The sequence below is a fragment of the Botryllus schlosseri genome, chromosome 1 (assembly GCF_051294905.1).
Source record: "Botryllus schlosseri isolate E-star chromosome 1, Bs_hap1, whole genome shotgun sequence".
Classification (NCBI taxonomy): Eukaryota; Metazoa; Chordata; class Ascidiacea; order Stolidobranchia; family Styelidae; genus Botryllus; species Botryllus schlosseri.
Genome location: NC_137236.1, coordinates 2,342,975 through 2,361,327, shown reverse-complemented (window position 1 = coordinate 2,361,327; position 18,353 = coordinate 2,342,975). Strand labels below are relative to the sequence as shown.

Sequence of the window (18,353 nt, the reverse complement as noted above, 5' to 3'; positions counted from 1 at the left end):
TCGTGAATGAATATGAGTCGAGTGGTCTGTATTTGGTCCCTGGATTGGTAGACCCAGAATTGGATAGGATACCCTTGCTGTTGGTTAATTCTGGCGGTGAGGACATTATTTTGCCAGCTGCCTTGTTACTGGGAGTTTTGTGTCCGCAAGAGTGTCAGCCTGTGGAATTTTGCTGTCCCACGCTCGTTCAGGATGTTCCTCATCATCCCGGATCTCTACCTGAGCATCTGGAGTGTCTGGTAGACGGTGTGGAAGGTCTCTCTGATTTCCACCTCGAATCATTGCGGAACCTCCTGATTGAATTTCAGGATGTTTTCTGTGGCCCAGATGGTCGCTTGGGTCGTACTTCTGTGATCAAGCACAAAATTGTGACTTCCTCGTCTAAACCAATCAAAGTGCCTCCGCGACGATTGGGCTGGGCCAAGCGAAAGATATGGGACGCTGAGATTGATAAGATGCTGGATCAAGATGTTATTGAGCAATCGGACTCCCCGTATAATACACCATTGTTGTTGGTGCCTAAGAAAGATGGATCATCTCGTGTTGTTTTGGATTTTCGAAAACTGAACGAAGTTACAGTGAAAGACGCCTACAGTCTGCCAAGGATTGATGACATTTTAGACTCGCTCGGTAATTCCACTTGGTTTTCTGTTTTTGATTTAGCCAGTGGTTTCTGGCAGGTGGAGATTGATGAGAAGGATCGCCACAAAACTGCTTTCAGCCTTCCTGGGAGAGACCATTACCAGTTCAAGGTTATGGCTTTTGGATTGGCCAACTCGCCACCTCTGTTTCAAAGATTGATGGAAAAAGTTCTTGCTGGTATTTTATACAAGAAAGCTCTGGTATTCATTGATGATGTCATGGTATATGCCGGGAGTTTTGAAGAGGAAATTGCAAATTTGAGGGATGTTTTCCTCAGGATTCGTTCTGCAGGACTGAAATTTAAACCGTCCAAGTGTAAATTGTTCAGAAAGTCGGTGGAGTATTTGGGTCATGTTATCACGTCAAACGGTGTTTTGTGCTGCGAAGAGAAAGTGAATGCGATCAAGGAGTGGCCTGTGCCTTGTAAATTGAAGGATTTGCAGGCATTCTTGGGCACTGCAAATTATTACCGACAGTTTGTGCCATTCTTTGCATCGGTGGCCAAACCTTTGCTGCGGCTCACTAAGAAAGGTGTCAACTTCAAATGGGATGAACAGTGTCAGATGGCGTTTGATCAATTGAAAATCAAACTGACCTCCGCTCCTATATTGGCGTTTCCTTTGGAGGATGGTGGTGCTTTTATATTGGATTCTGATTGTTCTGGTTTTGGTGCAGGAGCAGTGTTGTCACAGCTTTAAGATGGCGAAGAAATGGTGATTGCATATGCAAGTAAATCTCTTTCAAAGGAACAATGTAATTGGTGCGCTACTTTCCGAGAACTGAACTATGGCCTTTGAAGATCTGCAACTAACTAACCGAATTGTGTGTCGCTGTACACTGTCGCTTGTCGCTTATGGACACCACTGATAATGCAAATTACTGAATTGAAAATGAGCCGAGAAATATTATCAATTATTGGTGCCATTTTGATAGATATATTTAATTACCTTGATACAGACGCTACTTAAACCGTTATGGAAATTTATACATAGAAGTGCTGGGAACCTATCCCAAAACCACATACTAGTTTATAAATCCCAAGCTGTAAAAAGTAATTTGTTCTTCCTAAACATTGTAAAGTAGATTGGAAGCAGAAAAAATCTACTCAAGTACTCAAAAAAAGTAAATGTTCTTAATTATTGAATGTGTTTTTTCAGCACCTTCTCTTATTCATACATGCTCGTAAAACGTTGCATAGGCTTAATTGTGTCAGAAATGCATTTTTACGAGGTGCGAAGCTTGGGTCGTGAGATGTAAACTAACACAAAATTTGGTAGCGCTCTAAAATGTGATGAAACCGCTGCACTAAACCAGAGGCTCTCAAGCACTACCCCCTTTGTGATGGTGATAAATTTTGCGCCGCCCATATCGTGATATCACAAAATATTATTGAGATAAGTCTATCATCTATCTCCATCTGGTTGTCTCCTCTATACATTTATATCTCTCTACCCATTCTTTCAGGTAGCATAAAACTGCCCTGATTTTGCGCAATTCATCATAATATAACTATACAAACGAAAATATGCGTCGTGTCTCTCGCGTCGGTATAGTTGCCGGCATTAATGCTGCAGAAGTAATAGAGTTCACGACATTGGCTAAATAGATACACCCGTGAGAGGCCAGTAAACGCAATATCAAGCGCATGCTATGTGTGCTTGGCTTTAGTGCTTGCTTGCTTTCAGATGTCGAGTCCAAGAAGAAACACGTTTCTAAGACGTCTCACGGTGGTCGCAAAGTACGGACTGTATTTGTTCAAAATCTGTCTCGATGTTTCGGAAGACGGTTCGGCCAAGGCTTTCTCGGATTTTCTATGCCAAGGTAGAGCTTATTTTGTAACGTGTCTCCTTGTATTGCTAGTCAGTAGTCTACCAGTCATGTGCGAACCACTGGATATTCAAAACTTGAAACTAGAACTAGGACTGCTCAGTTTACAAAACTTGCAGCTACAACTAGAACTACTCAAAAAAGCCAGTAGTTAGTTTACTGTCAACTAACTAGATTGGTAGTTCGTACAAATCTGCAGTCCACGTTTCTTGGGTAGTGAAGATTGTTGTGTGCTTTCATAACTAACATGGTGAGGAATATATGTGTGACGCACTCAAATTTTGACCCTGACGTCACAATAAGTGGAAAAGTGGACGGTATGCTGAGGTGGTCAAAGTAGTCCGTAAGGCTTCTCAAGTAGAAAGCATAAACGTCTAACTATGCGTCCACATCTAGGAGGATTGGTCCTCCTTTTTCAAGAACTCTTCTCCCTTCGCCCAAAATTCCACCTTTTTTGCAATTTGTCCTTCTTTTAAGTCTAAAATACCCCAAAAGACCGCGAAATTTGCGAAATATGGACCGAATCGACACGAGACGGTTATTTCGGGAGTTGAATCGGAGAAAAATGACCAAAGGATGGTGCTCTCGTCCAATTCCAGACCTCGGAAGAAGCGACAAACTGTGTCGACGTGCTGCATTTAGACGAAAATGTAAGTAGATGTGTCCGTGTTTAGTTTTAATTCACTATTGCGGCTATTGCAAAACTTGCAACTACAAGTAGGCCTACATGTAGACCAAACGGCCTTTGGAAATCCCATACTATCTAAATAAAACACATCTAACTCTGATTATAATACAAACTTTGCGTTGCAAATGAGATAGAAACTGCATTTTGTAGGAACTGGTTTCGAGCGTCAAATGGCAGGAGTTTCGACCCTCAAACCCAGGCTATGCCCTGACAGTAGTGATGACCGCAAGAACCTATCACGACAGAACACCGGTATCATGATTTTTTTCATAGGAAAACGCGTGTTTTCTAATTGTTTATTTTATAATTGTGCAACTAGAACTCAGGGTTGTGACCAAGTCACAAGAATCCGAGTCGCAAATCAATTTCACTTTTATAGTTTTGACTCGAGTCAAGTCGAGTCATTTTCAATTCAACATCGAGTCAAGTCCGAGTCCATGTCGTTGTGTTCACTTCTAAGTTTTGATCTCAATCAGATTCAACCCACATTTTCAACTGTACTCTAGTGATATAGAATTGCCCGCATTCATAACATCGTAATTTTCCTCAATTCTAACAGTTCCTGACCCTATTTTACAAGTATCAGGACCGATATCCGAAATACCAATAATATGATTACATAACTATTTTTTGAAGTTACAATGAAATGTATGTCTTGGCCGTCGTAGTCTCAAGTCACATGACTAGGTTCTAGTCATGTATGATGACTCAGGTACAAGTTGAGTCAATGCACAAAATAACTCGAGTCGATTTGAGTCATTTTATGCATTCGTAGAAAATACTCGAGTCCAGTCGGTTCACCAAAAATCGTGACTCGAGACGAGTCATTAGAACCCTGCTATCACTACTAACCTTATGAAATCCGCAACATGAGCTAGAACTAGAGCTACTGGCTTTTCAAAACCAACAACTAGAATTAACTGAATAATTTTTAGTTAGTTGATCACCAACTAACTAGATTGGTAGTTAGTACAACTCTGTCTGTAAATAAATCTATGGCTGCCATTTCAGACAAAATCCTGTACAGGTAAGAGATTCAAGCGTATCAAGCAGTGAGCAGTACTGATATGAAAAGGATTCTCAATCAACAGAAGAACCGAAATCATGAAAATTAGGACAATAGGAATGTGTATCGCGGCAGGTAATGTCTCGTTCGACCTGGTACATGAGGGCAAATATCCAACACAAGCTTTTCAGTATTGTGGTGCTGACCTACTCTAGACCAGTCATCAAAAATCAAAATTAACCTAAAACATATTTAAGGCAAGTGTACAACTTGAAAGCTAATATCAGAGGCTCATTTTAATTAGACAGTTGCTAGTGCTTTTTTGATATCACGCTTGTTGTATGTGGCTCAAATAAAAAGCACTAACTTGATTGAGATTCTTGGATTTCTTTTCAAAAAGCACCAACTTTGGTGTGGGCTGAACTCCAGACTCCATTATACTCACAGATCTCTCCAAAAGGTAGAGTCAATATGTAACGAATTTGGTTTACAAGTCCTCTTCGGTTACACAATCACATATAAATATTCTTCAAGTAGTTGAGAGGTAGGTTACTTTTAAAAAGTTTGGTCCAGCAATTACATTATTGTGAATTGTGATGTATGCCAATACCAAAGTAGAGCATGAACTCTGATAGGACAAGACGCAGATAAATACATTACGAATTCATAAATCGATTCAAAAGTTTGATGCTCTTCATGAAATGAAGTACCGCAGTGCCTTTCAACCTGTGGGATGGTACGCATTAGTGGGGATGGAAAAATTTGCAGTGCGGATGAGAGACGTGGTGCAGATGAATGCGGATACAAATAGTGAATCATTGTCACCGTACTTGTTCTGGCGTGGAATAATTCAAATAAAGCTGATAGGAAATTCGAGAGCGGTGGCTCCATAACCTTGGTCGTTGAAACGTAAATGCAAAAACGTGTTTGAACTATCCGTATATTTTACAATAACTTTGTCACACGCCAGCCGTAGTGACTTACTATTTGTGCGCTGTATTTATTACCTACTAAAAAGTCTGGTACAAAACCGGGTGTAGTGTAGGGCTCTTCAAAAATGACTTTTTTTTCTCAAATCGTACTGGCTACCTGATAAAATTGTTAGGTTACCTAATTTAAGTCTACACACAAAATTTGGTTCAATTCCAGCCAGTAACCGCTTTGCTACAGGAGAAGTAATTTCTATTTATTGTATGAAAATAAATAATAAAAAATTTGAAAATTTTCTGTTCACCCCATGAAAGTGTAGGTAAGGCTGTCTATAGAAACGATGCTCATTTTTTATGGGTTCTGGAGGGGCCACAGCCTACCTACCCCCTTTGGTAATGAGTACTTTGGTTGTAGAACCAGAGCACCCTCTAACCTTAGGCCCCTTTTCATGCCTTCGGAGTTTCTGTTTTCGCACTTAGCTTCTATTTGTAATAAGGGGAACCGAAGTACTCGGAGAAAACCCCTTCCTAGAGTGCAAATCTGTGCTCAAGCACTTCAGACCTGGTTTTCCACGCCAGGTCGTGCTGTAGTGACGAGTCTAGTGGGCTTGCTCTCACACATCCCACAGTACATCGAGGCGAGACTTGCGAGTAGTTCATTTGGAGGGCGTCTGCGGCCGTATCCTCCAACTGCTTTCTCATAGCATCTTGTTTTGAGCTGGCAAGACTTTCGGCTTGCCACATTTGAAACTCATCTGCTGGCTCATGACCATTCAGTTAGTGCTCGTTTGGGAATATGAAGGCCGAAACCATACTCTTCCCGGTGCAAACAGTGATTGAAGCACTTGGTCTCAGAAGGCAAACCTTAATACAACCAAATATTTGGATTTGGATTTGAATAAAATAGTATTTACGGTGACCGATTCTTTGTTTATTTATTATAGTTGTGCTCACCGTAAATACTATTTTATTCAAATCCAAATTTTTGACGGCAATAACTCCGCTTCCACTGGTTGGAATTGAACCAAATTTGGGGAGCATCGTTTCTATAGACAGCCTAACACTTTCATGGGGTGAACAAAAAATTTTCAAATTTTTTAATATTCATTTTTATATAATAAATAGAAACTTACTTCTCCTGTAGCAAAGCGGTTACTGGCTGGAATTGAAACAAATTTTGTGTGTAGGCTAAAATTAGGTAACCTAACAATTTTATCAGATAGCCAGTACGATTTGAGAAAAAATCATTTTTTAAGAGCCCTAGTGTAGTGGCATGTATAGGCTACAGGACATCAGCTGAGTCTGAGCTTGCGACATGCGGGATGAATGACTTAAAAATGACTTTCTGCTTTGATTCTCTGGAAAATCATTATATTTTCGTAAAAATGGTTCGATTAGCACGAGGCACGAAGATAGTAAGACATACCATCATCACAGACTCACGCTTGCAAGTTTTTGTAAAGCAAATTCTGTCCCCGTCACGGCTCCTCAAAGTATGGGTTGCAAATGGTATAATTTTGAGTCTCCGCGCCACCTAAGTGGTCTGATAATATGCAGGTAAAATTTGTGGAATTTCTTGCAGATTGTTTTTACATATCCAAGGTCAATGTTTATCAGCGTATCACAAGGTATCCAGCTCATATGTGCTTATTCTTCATGTTGGTTTTGGAGCTTACTTTCCAAGTTATATGAGAGAAGCATTGAAACAGACATAAGGGTTTTGCAGCCATTCGACGAACTGAAGGTTATGAGACCTTTGTTGGAAACCTTTTTTTTTGCACAAGGAAAAGACGCTGTATTGTGGATAGGAGTGCGGGATGGTTCTTATAAACACCCGGATATCCAAGCACTAGAAGTTCTTGTACAAAACTGAACACTTATTTCGCCGAGAAGGGTTTAGTGCACTATAGTTGAAATCAAAACTACGGAATAGAGTGGTATTTTTAATGAGACATTTAATAGCCTGAACCAGTCGCATGCACTTCTTGCACATATAAACAAAATCTTGTTAAGTATCTACATTTTCTTTTTGTGTAACAATTTTTGGTTGGTTTGTTGCCATGAAATTTATCTTACAGAAAAAGTGCTGATGGTGTTCAAGAAGGTTGAAAAGCACTGCACATTATAGGGCTGTTCAAAAATGACCTTTTTTCCTGAATCTTGCGGGTTACTTGATTAAATCGTTAGGTTGCCTTAATAAACGACGCACACCAAATTTGAATTCATTCCAACCAATATTCGCGGATTTCGTAGAGTTTGAAAATTTTGAATTTGCCTAAAAATGCAAAAAAAAATGTTTCAAATTTTTCTTCCAACCATATGAAATTGTTGCGCTGTCTTCAAAAACGATGGAAAACAAATTTGACTCAATTCCAAGCTGCAGAAGCGGAGTTATTCAAGTTTTTTTATGATAATTCTGGGATGATCCACCAATCAAGGATAATCCCAGAATTATCAAAGAAAAACTGAAATAACTCCACTTCTACGGCTTCGAATTGAGTCAAATTTGTTTTGCATCGTTTCTGAAGACAGCGCAACAATTTCATGGGGTTGGCAGAAAAATTTGAGATTTTTTTTTTGCATTTTAAGGCAAATTCAAAATTTTCAAACTCTACGAAATCCGCGAATATTGGTTGGAATGAATTCAAATTTGGTGTGCGTCGTTTATTAAGGCAACCTAACGATTTAATCAAGTAACCCGCAAGATTCAGGAAAAAAGGTCATTTTTGAACAGCCCTACTGCACAAGCGTATCGATGCATAAAATTGTATTATATCTGACAGACCTGCAGTCTATGGCATGGTATCACGTAACACATTTATATCAAAGACCCATTCTCGTACATTTTTATCATAATTAATCATCATAGTATCCGAGCGGTACAGTTCCCGTTTGAGTTCATATCACCCAGTGATTTTCAACTATTTTAGCTAATTCTTGCAACTATTATATACCAACTTTGATAGCTCATTATCACTCAACATGAAGTTTATGTTTGCTGTGAAGATTACTGCTTCCGCTTGGATGGCATTTGATTCCATTTTGATTCCTAAAACTTTTTAGTATGTTTTGCTCAGTATAACGGTAACTAATTAAATTGGTTATGTTATGACTACTTCCATTTCTACTTCACGACCAAACTACGGTACTTACTATTGCATTTTGATTTTGAAAACTACAGAGTAGTTTTGAGATAAGTTACAACACTTATTTTTAACGAGTTACAGTCCCCTGTGTCGTTGTAGTTGAAAATGGTTTCCAAGATTCTTCCTGTGCATTGTGGGAATCATTTTGCTCTAACCGCGAATCTACTTCGAAAGTAGCCACATCCGATTAACACTTGTAGTAAATTGCAATGCTGACTACACCGACCGGCTGTGTTTTTTTGTGTAGGAACGCGAGCCGCGGAAGGTCTCAACGCAATAGAATGGAAGAAACGTGAAAAGATCAACAATGCCAAACGGGCCAAACAGAAAAAATCATAATGTCTCTCTGCAACTTGACTTTATTTTGACAATCTTCCTAGAAGTGTGAACGGTAAAAAGTTGGAGGTATGTCAGAATCACAACTGTTACCATGCTTTTTATTTTACCTTGGAACGCTGCCTACTAACCGAGGTTCATACGATTACCCCAGGTTTTTTCATGGGCCAAACTTGGACAACTACATTATTTTCAGGTTTTCGAAATTAGACTAGAATTAGATTTAAAGCTGCACATTTTTTCTCCAAATTAGACTAGAATTCGAATTAGACAAGACTTCAAGTTACATAGTTACACAGTTTTACCAAATTAGATTGTAATTAGAATTACTCAATTTGCAATAGCTTGGACATGGAATAAAGTCCAGTTCATATCAGATCAGACCTTATTCTCATAAGCATGACGCTGTCAAATGTCTGTATACTATGCTCGACTTGTCTTGCACGGTACAGTTCTCCTGTAGCAATTCTGGATGAACCAGAAAATACATTAGAATTAAGAAATCGGATTAGAATTAGAACACAGAAAAATTTCACTAATTATGTCAGAATTATATTACCGACATTTTCCTATAATTAGTGAAATCAAACAACCAAAATTATTTAGTTGTCCAAGTCATTCTGAACCAGACTCACAGCAGAAGTCTCAATCATTTACGGTAATATATGTTGGGTGATCACGTTATGTGTTTTTTTTCCTTCAACAGTGATGGTAATGCAAAGTTGATTCAGTGGACCAGTATTCTATAGTACGGTAGTGTATTAGATGTCTTACCTGGTAGCTTATCACTGACTTGCCGAAAATATGGGGTTCTCCAAATGCTTTTAGATTAATGTAACGGTTCACCGGGTAAGTAAAGGTTAAGAACCACTGTCCTCGCATAAGTACCTCGAAAAAGTAGCATCAGTTGAGAGTATTCGATCCGTCATGTTAATAATTTCCATTCATAGCTATGACACAAGTCTATTGTTAAACAGATTATCACTGGACACAACTTCTCTGCTGAAATATGTGTGTGTTCTATGAAGTGCTATCATCAAGGTAGTATACTAAATGCCTAGAGCAGTTATTCTTAACCTTTTCTAACCCGGCGATACCTTATGCTAACCTGGAAGTATTCATCGAACAATGCTTCAAGTGCTGTACTATGTTTGAAAGTAGCCTACAACTCGTTAAAGACCAGTCATGAGTCATAAATACGTTCCGAAATGTGAGGACATTCTAAAATACCAAATTAGCGATGTTTGACAGTATTATATATCTGGCAAACATTTGGTCGGCGTTTCTTCCAAAATACAACTAATGGTCAAAAGTGAGTTGTTGGTTTTATCCCGTCTCTCAGAAGCTTCAATGAGACCTGATATAACAGGTGTGATATCAAACGGACAGTAGCAAATTTCTCATTTGATTAATGTTAAGATTATTGGTTTCAAATTGCATGATGTTGTCGTCATTACATTCTGTGTTGATCTTGATTTTTTGAAATTTTACCGTTACACAAGCTGATAAAGTAGAGAAGCGCTGTTCTATATTTTGTCTGTAGCCGTTTTGTGTGACTAACTCGTTTACTCTGAGGAGCACTTCAATAAACTGATTCCATTATATTTTCAGGAGCTTCTCCTGTCCCAATTCAAAGATCGATATGGTGCAGATATCATGGATTCACGAGAAGACTTTCAACAAAGATGGAGTCGGAAGACCGCTCTGATACGCATTCATTAACATCGCCAAGCACGAGCACGCTTGGAAAGCTACGAAAAGTTTTGATGACAATCCTGGCATCTTCGTACCGATCAAGAGGCCCATGGTTGAATTTCATTGGAAAACAGGTAAAACTGCAAGCAAAGCAGACATTTTGTGACTTTGACATTACCTTTTCTCGTTTTCTGTTTCAATTTATGGTATCATTTTTCTTTTACAACACTTGATCATAATCATTCGGCCAATGATAAAACTCTACCCACTTCCTAAAATAATATATACCAACAACTCCCACAAACTGCTGGGTGTTCGAGATGCGTAACTGGAACCACGACCATTAAAGCTCTGCAACTAACTAACGAGATCGCATACCGCTATGCACTGTCGATTGTCGATAATTGGCAGCACTGATAATACAAATTACTGAATCGCTAACGAGATAGGAAATATTAGATACAGAATCGTCACTTCTAAAAGTAAGGGTTTCTAGTTGAAATGGGAAGGCTTTCTACCCCTAACACCCCTACGGCAGTCTCTGTAGTGATGACTCTGAGCTAGAAATGGCTGCAAGAACATCACACAACACAAAGACGGTATCACGATTCAGGAAAACGATGACGTGAGTTTTCCAGTTATTAGCAACTAGTGTTTTAATGCGCTACTGTAACTAAAACTACTCACTTTTCAAAATCCACAAATCAAACTAATCAAACAAACAGTTTTTAGTTGACCTTCAACTATCCAGATTGGTAGCTTACACAAGTCTGCATACCAGTAAATAATATTATACTCGGCGGGGCCTGAAAAAGTATGTGAAAAAATAGACTCATAAGGGGTTTGTAGTTGTTGGCCACCCGAATAGATTTAGAGATGCTGCCACTCATTATTGAATAATGATGTTTTGTGAGAGTTGATGACCGCTGACAATCTCCTTGTACTACTCATGAGTAGCGTTGTCAAAATCAAGCATACCTGAGTGACTCGACCATGAATTGATTTTTAACGTGTCTATTTCAGTGACGTGGACTAATATCCAGCTAATGCCATGTCATATCTTTTTTCGTTTACTGGCGATGTCTTCATCCAAACTCCGCCACATGCCCTTGTCAAGATCAAAACAAGTGGAAAAGACATTCCTGCCTCTTCAGGCATACCTGGAATATGATTTTGGGTCATTTCGGTATGACGAAATTGGTCACCGTAAATACTACTAATAAAAAATGACCAATTTGACTGACCTCGGCATCTACTGGTTGTAATGGAGTCAAATTAGTTGTCCAAGGTTTTTAAGGTAACCTGACGATTTGACAATAAAGCCGATGAAATTTGAAAATAAGTCCCCCCTATTTTACAAGTCTGTCTGTAAGCATATTTGCGACTATCTGACTACCATTGCATGGCAACAACCTGGACGGGAATGACATTGGAGTTAATCAAGCTGCGAGCTGACGTGAAAGGATGATAAATCAACAGAAGAAGCAAAAGAAGGAGAAGGATTGCAAGTGGAATTTGTATCTCGGCAGGGACGGACTCGTACGACCAGGTATGTGCGGTCCAATATTCAGCCAAAACAATTGTCAGTATTGTGGGGCTGACCTACTCTAGACCACCGGTCGGCAACTTTATAATGGGTGACCCCAATTAAAACGAAAATAAAACCAGCATTTACGTGCGACCTCATTTTGTTTTCGATAGGGAAAAATGTTTAACGGTTATTGAGAAATGTTGTGGTACAAAAATATTCCAAAATATTGTTTTCAATTGTCGCTGCGCTCTAAAGATGATGTACTATCAAATTAAACATACAATTGTGGAAAAAATTTTGGTTGTAGCCATTTTTTTCAGAACACTACCATAATGGATCTGCAAATAAATGATTTTTAAATACCGCCATGTTCCATTCCAGTTGCCTCTATGCTGCGCGAAGCTATCCATCTGTGTGTGGCACAACTCTATTGTAGTATCATGTAGTTGCTGAGACATGGGTAAATGATGCAAAATATCCCATGTCTCTCTCTTCAGCCAGCAGTGTTGGGATCAAGTCACTACCTTCGAGTCACAAGTCATCTTGATTCATTGCGCATTTTGGCTCGAGTCAAGTCGAGTCACAATTCAAGTCAATTTGTCTTTTCGAAGTACAAGGCATCACATTGCATTTTACTACCTGTTCGAAATTCAGATTGAGTCGCCATTTATTTTAAGCCGAGGGATGAATATAGAGATGAATATACATGGAAAATGCGTTGTATACCACCCAAATGCATAGTACTGTCAAACGAAGTAGCTATTGTACACCCGCAGTCATTAATTTATCCGCCAAAATAGTGAACACAAATCCTTCGATAGCGGAAACGAATTGATATGAAGCATTACCTAACTACATATCCATGAGATATAAATTAGGCTTACGCCAATGCTTGACTAGTAATATAAACTTGTAAAGTATATTCGAATTCAATTCTGAATGCTAGATCAAATAAGTGATTTGGTTAAGGTTATCACCTAGCACCAAAAAGGTGACTTGAGTCTGACTCGACTCAAGACATAACCCGAGTCATTTCAACACTGTCCGCCAGACCACTACGGCAGGCTGTGCTTTCACAAATGCGCTTGCATATGGGAGGTGGAAACTTGCTGCTATGGATAGCTTTGCCTCAATATTTAATGGTTGCCATCTCAGTATCAGTTTGATCAACTGACAAATATGATAAGGTGAAAGCAATTTTAAGCTAGCTTCAGACACAAAGCAATCTGGCTGAACATCGTCCGTTGAACGCCAGTACTGCACGCCTACTTACTGTAACTAAACTGAACAGTGAACATAGAACAAGAACATAAAGCTATTAGTAGATTTTCACTGTTGAATTGAAACAGTGATAGATAAGTTGAGTCATGGCGAAGCCAGGAAAAGTTAGGGTGACCCCACTTGGGGTCATGAACCAGAGGTTGCCGACCACTGCTCTATATCCGTCATCCAAACATGTAAATGAATTCAAAATTTGTTTGTGGCAAGTGTGTGGAAGTCGAAGGCAAATATCAAAAACTTTAATTTAATGAGAAACTTATTTCTTCCTTTTTGATATCAAATGTGTTGTACGTATGGTCATCAGATCTCAGATGCAAGTACACTATTTTTTTGCACATATTCATAGATTTCAATAGGTTGCCGTCACATTTTTGGCATCTTATATTCAGATCGCCGTCAATTCCACCATTGGCATGTCCAAGGAATGTGCTTTCGTCCAATTCAAGACCTCACTTCCGACAAAGTGGCAAATTGTATCGATTCGCTGAATGGTAAGGAAAACGTTGGTTGACTCGTTCATGCTTACCGTACTTTTAAACCACTATTCAGGTGCTGTACCCAGACTTTAACAAACTACTGGATTTCGAAAATCTGTACTCTCTTTGCAAAACCCGCAACTTCAATTAGATTTAGAACAGCGGTTCTCAAATTTTCTTTGACGCGCCCCTCTTTTTGATAGTGAAAAATTTCGCGCCCCCATTATTGTCATGTCACAAATGGAATCAGAATGCTGGCAGTCCCAACGGAGAGTTTGATGACATGAATGGTTTTGACTACGGTGATTCTTTTACCTAAAGAACCAAAGATTTTGACCTAAAAATTCAAAACTTTAACATTTTTTGACCTAAAAAATCCTAATTTTGTACAAATTTGACCTATCATATACAAACTAGGTGTTTTCCCACATAACGTTGGAATTGCACTACTTATCTTCACTTCTGTTTGGAACTGTCTGTCCTTACGCAGTAGTTTGTCCTAGTTGAAATGGGGGGACTGTGAACTCTCAACAGCCTGGCCACGCCGGTCTCTGCAGTGATGATTCTGAGGTAGAAATGGCTGCAAGAACATCACACAATAAAACGCCGGCATCACGATTCACGTCAAACGATGACGCAAGTTTTCTAGTTGTTGGCAACTAGTCAGTTGTTAGTTGACCGTCAACTGACTAGATCGGTTGCTTGTACAAGTCTGCATACCAGCCAATCATATTATACTCGGTGAAGCCTGAAATAGTAGGTGAAAGAATACGCTCTTAATGTGATTTAGAACTTGTTGGCCACCCGAATAGATTTTGAGATAATGCCACTCATTATTGAAACATGATGTTTTGTGAGAGTTGATGACCACTGACAATCTCCTTGTAGTAGCCTATTCATTGGTAGGGTTGTGCAAATCGAGTGCCTGAGTGATTTGATTGTGAATCGAATAGTAGGCGTCGAGTCAAGTACCATCACTTATGACATCATAGGGGTATTGGAACTGTGGAAAGTGCAAATATGTACCTTTCATGCAACCTCAAAGAATATAATGCCGGTTCCACGTCATATTAAAAATAGTATGTTTTTGTCGACCATGGCTATTTCATTGCAAATGCTGCGGGTTTACAAATATTTCATTTCCGCTAACATAGTTTTGTACAACAACTTTTGTATGTTGTTAAATGACGAATACAGTTCCAAGGCTTCCACAGTGGAAACACGATCGAGACGATAATTTTAGTTATTAAATTCCACACATCGGGCATAGTAGGGCTGGGCACAATGATGTGAATATTTGAATCTGCTTCGATCAATATATCTAATGATTCGAGTCGAGTAGTGAAATTTTGGGAGTGCTGATAATAGACGCTCCTTGCCAATGAAATGTAATTGAATAACGAGAATCACACTTTTGACGGTATTTTCTACTGTGCGAACATTGAAACCTCGACTGGTCGTATCGGAGCCTACAGAACATGTAGTAAAAAGCTACAAATGTTATTGGAATTAATATATTTCTGAAGTCGTGATCATCCCACAGCATTGTCACAAAGTTCAATGATGGAGGTCTTGTAAAATATCAAAGTACAGACATTATATTCTTTGTAATAGCGTAAAAGGTATATATATGAACTTTGACTTCGTACATACTGGTATTTCGTCATAATGAGTGATACTTGAATACTCCAATGGACTCGAAGCCTAATGTGTGATTGAGTATCGTATCACTCACGTACTCGATTCTGCACAGCCATATTGTTAAAGAGACAAATCATTTCTCTAGTTGACTCAAATTAGTAAGGTTAATACTGATTTCAGATGCGACTCCTCTGACCATTGTACCTAGCCCAATAATGAGTGCTAGCTTATAGAAAATATATCATGTTACTGTGATACGAGGCTGTTGTTCTCTCGCTAATCAACCAATTCCTACCTTTTAGGGAAGCTCTCGGGATCAAAGGACAGCGTAAAGTTTCAAGAGGAATATTCAGTCGCTCACATGAAAAGACAAAGAACGTTACAACACTATGGATTGCAGGATGGGGAAAAACATTCGATCTACATATTCCTCATATGCGACTATACTTCCGTTTCAAGGCAAATTCAGTGCGACAGCCAGCGTAGATGAATCATACGAAACCAAAATGAGCAAGATTGTGGTACAAGTGCCTCGTAGCAGAAAACTCCACAGTGACACCGAGCTGCGGAAAGTCACGAAAAACAATTGAGTGCAAAAGGCAAGCAAGAAGAGACAGTTTTCGCGGGAGAGGTCAAGAAATCAAAGGAGAACGCTACTGGCAAACACAGATTATTTGGCAATCTCGTTTAGAAATACGCTCGCGCCTTTTCCAGTAAATAGTAATTGAAAAACGCACCCGCAAAAAAATGGCTCCAAGTGCGACTGGTTTGGGAGTTGTCCCTTTCTACCGACGCTATACACAACTAACCTACTGATACATGCACGGCACGTATCTGCACGGTTTGACAACATATAAACTAAGGAATAACTCGAGTCGAGATTTGTGGGTGACTCGACTAACCCGAGTCAATTTCTTACATGCTGACAATGACTCGAGTCATTGCGTATGACTCGACCAAGTCACATGACTCAAAACTCAATCAGCCGAAACGGCGTTCATTGCAACTTAAAAAAGTAAAGTTCCATATTATTGGTATTTTGTCTATCAGTACCCGTACATAAAATGAGGACCAAAAATTGTTAAGAATGATGAAAATCAGCATATTATGAACACCTGGCATTCGATATCATCCAAGCAGAGTTGTAAATAATTAGGCTGAACCTGACTTTAACTCAAGACTCAACACTGAACACAATGACTTGGACACGGACTCATCCCTCTGCACCACGACTCAAACTCGAGGCGGTGATGAATTGATAATGACTCGACTCACTCCAGTCAAAACTATAAAAGTTAAGATTGACTTGGGACTCGGAAACTTACGACTTGGTTACAACCCTTGAATTCGTGCTTTGTAACGAACAATTTGAACGCCATCTTAGGTCATTTTGTGATCATTTTGTTGCTGCTACACCATGTCGATTTTTACCGATGTTAGGGTAGTTTTGAGTGAATCACAGGACCCTGACCAGATTATTATTTTTTCTTTCGAAATCAGCGCGGCAGTAGCTTTCGTGTAAAGCCGCTTTTCATAAATTTGGCACTTGGGCCATAAGCTATAAAACATTACCATATCCCAGGGTTGTAACAAGGTCCCGTGTCGCAAGTCGATTCGACTTTAATGGTTTTGAGTCAAGTCAATTCATTTTCAATTGACCACCGAGTCATGTTAGTGTCATAGCCAGTGTTCAAAAGCTCAAGTCCGATTCACATTGTTGAGGCTGGAGTCTGAGTCCAAGTCGTGGTGTTCCCAGTTCATTATCCAACTCAATCCAGTTCAACTTAAGTTTTTACAAATACGTTTGATTGATATTTCATTATGTGGTTGCTTACTATTCTTCGAAGCTATAACGATATGCATGTCTGGCCGTCCTAGTCTCGAGTTTTATGACTTGGTCGAGTCATGCGCAATGACTCGAGTACAGGTCGAGTCATATTCCATATGTTAGAAGTGACTCGAGTCAAGTCTAGTCACTATAATTTCGCGACTCAAGTCCAGTCAGCACTCGAGTCATTACAACCGTGTCATATGCGTTTAAGAATCTGCCATATATTGCTAACCACATCCGTCTGCTATTTATGCGTTATGTACAATTATGTGATGACGATCTATCCGTAGTTGAGATGTTTTATAAACCAACACTGCCTCCTATCTCTGTCTGTATAAATAAACACAGTTTGCATGTGGACACGGTGTATTTTAGTCATGTAGCAGATAACATAACTCGAATTATAAAAGCTTCAATCCTAATCACAGCAGCCCGGTACACAATATATCTTTCAGAACAAGAAAGGAACGTAGATAGGATGCGCAATTGTGCATTAGAGGATGTGCATTAGGATTCAAAAATCACTAGTTGGTCATTTGTTATTTTATCAAGATGAGTGGGATGCGCTTGAAAACCATTGGACTAGGACAGTTTGTTTGTTTATTTGGGCTACTCATGGTGTTTGTCGACTACTGTGGTCATGTACACCAGGCCGATATTCTTCTTTTTTCCATAACTGCCGACTTATAGCACGGCCCACCTAACTAGGCTTTTATAAGACACCGCTGACGCGGATGAGGTGGCGAGGAGGAGCCTAGGTAAACCTCCAACACTTAGGTATCGGAAGTCGGACTCGAACCCGCACCCATTGATGTTGTAGCCGCGGATTATACTACTGCGCTATCTCGCCACAGGACTAGGACAGTGGTTCTCAAACTAGCGACGCGCCCCTCTTGGGCGGCATGAAAACATCTGAAGGCGGTCAACTGAACATTTTTTTCTCGTTCCGCGCGATTTACCGCCAATTCACGGACTTGTGTGAAATAGAGCATTTTCAAAAAGCGCAACTAGAACTAGGACTACTGACTTTTTAAAACTGACAACTATAACTAGAACTACCCGATTTTCAAAATCCGCAACTAGAATAACAACTATAACTCAGAAAACCGTTAGTTAGTTCACCATCGCCTAACTAAATTGATTGTTTGTATATGTATGTCTGAGTAACTTTACTGGAAGTCCTACAGATTATAACACATATCATATGCATGCACAGTTGCACACACGTGTTAGACTTCTATTTTGTGACGGACTGAAAATTAAGGGTTCCCCGAAGGCTTGCAGATTAGCGTAGGGCAGACCTGGGCATTTTACGGCCTGCGGG

At 39.5% G+C, this 18,353-nt stretch overlaps 2 protein-coding genes and 1 long non-coding RNA gene across 3 annotated transcripts in view; all 3 read left to right on the top strand.

Moving 5' to 3' along the window:
• LOC145452996 (NACHT, LRR and PYD domains-containing protein 1 homolog) overlaps positions 1 to 18,353 on the top strand; it is a 182,024-nt gene that overhangs the window by 42,812 nt on the left and 120,859 nt on the right. The gene's annotated exons all lie outside the window — the stretch shown is intronic.
• Positions 1 to 18,353, top strand: part of LOC145433311 (uncharacterized) — a 247,864-nt gene that overhangs the window by 130,135 nt on the left and 99,376 nt on the right. The gene's annotated exons all lie outside the window — the stretch shown is intronic.
• On the top strand, positions 11,658 to 14,548 carry LOC145448302 (uncharacterized). The gene is made up of 2 exons (XR_013917873.1): positions 11,658 to 11,818; positions 13,471 to 14,548. It is a non-coding gene; the product is annotated as an uncharacterized LOC145448302 (long non-coding RNA).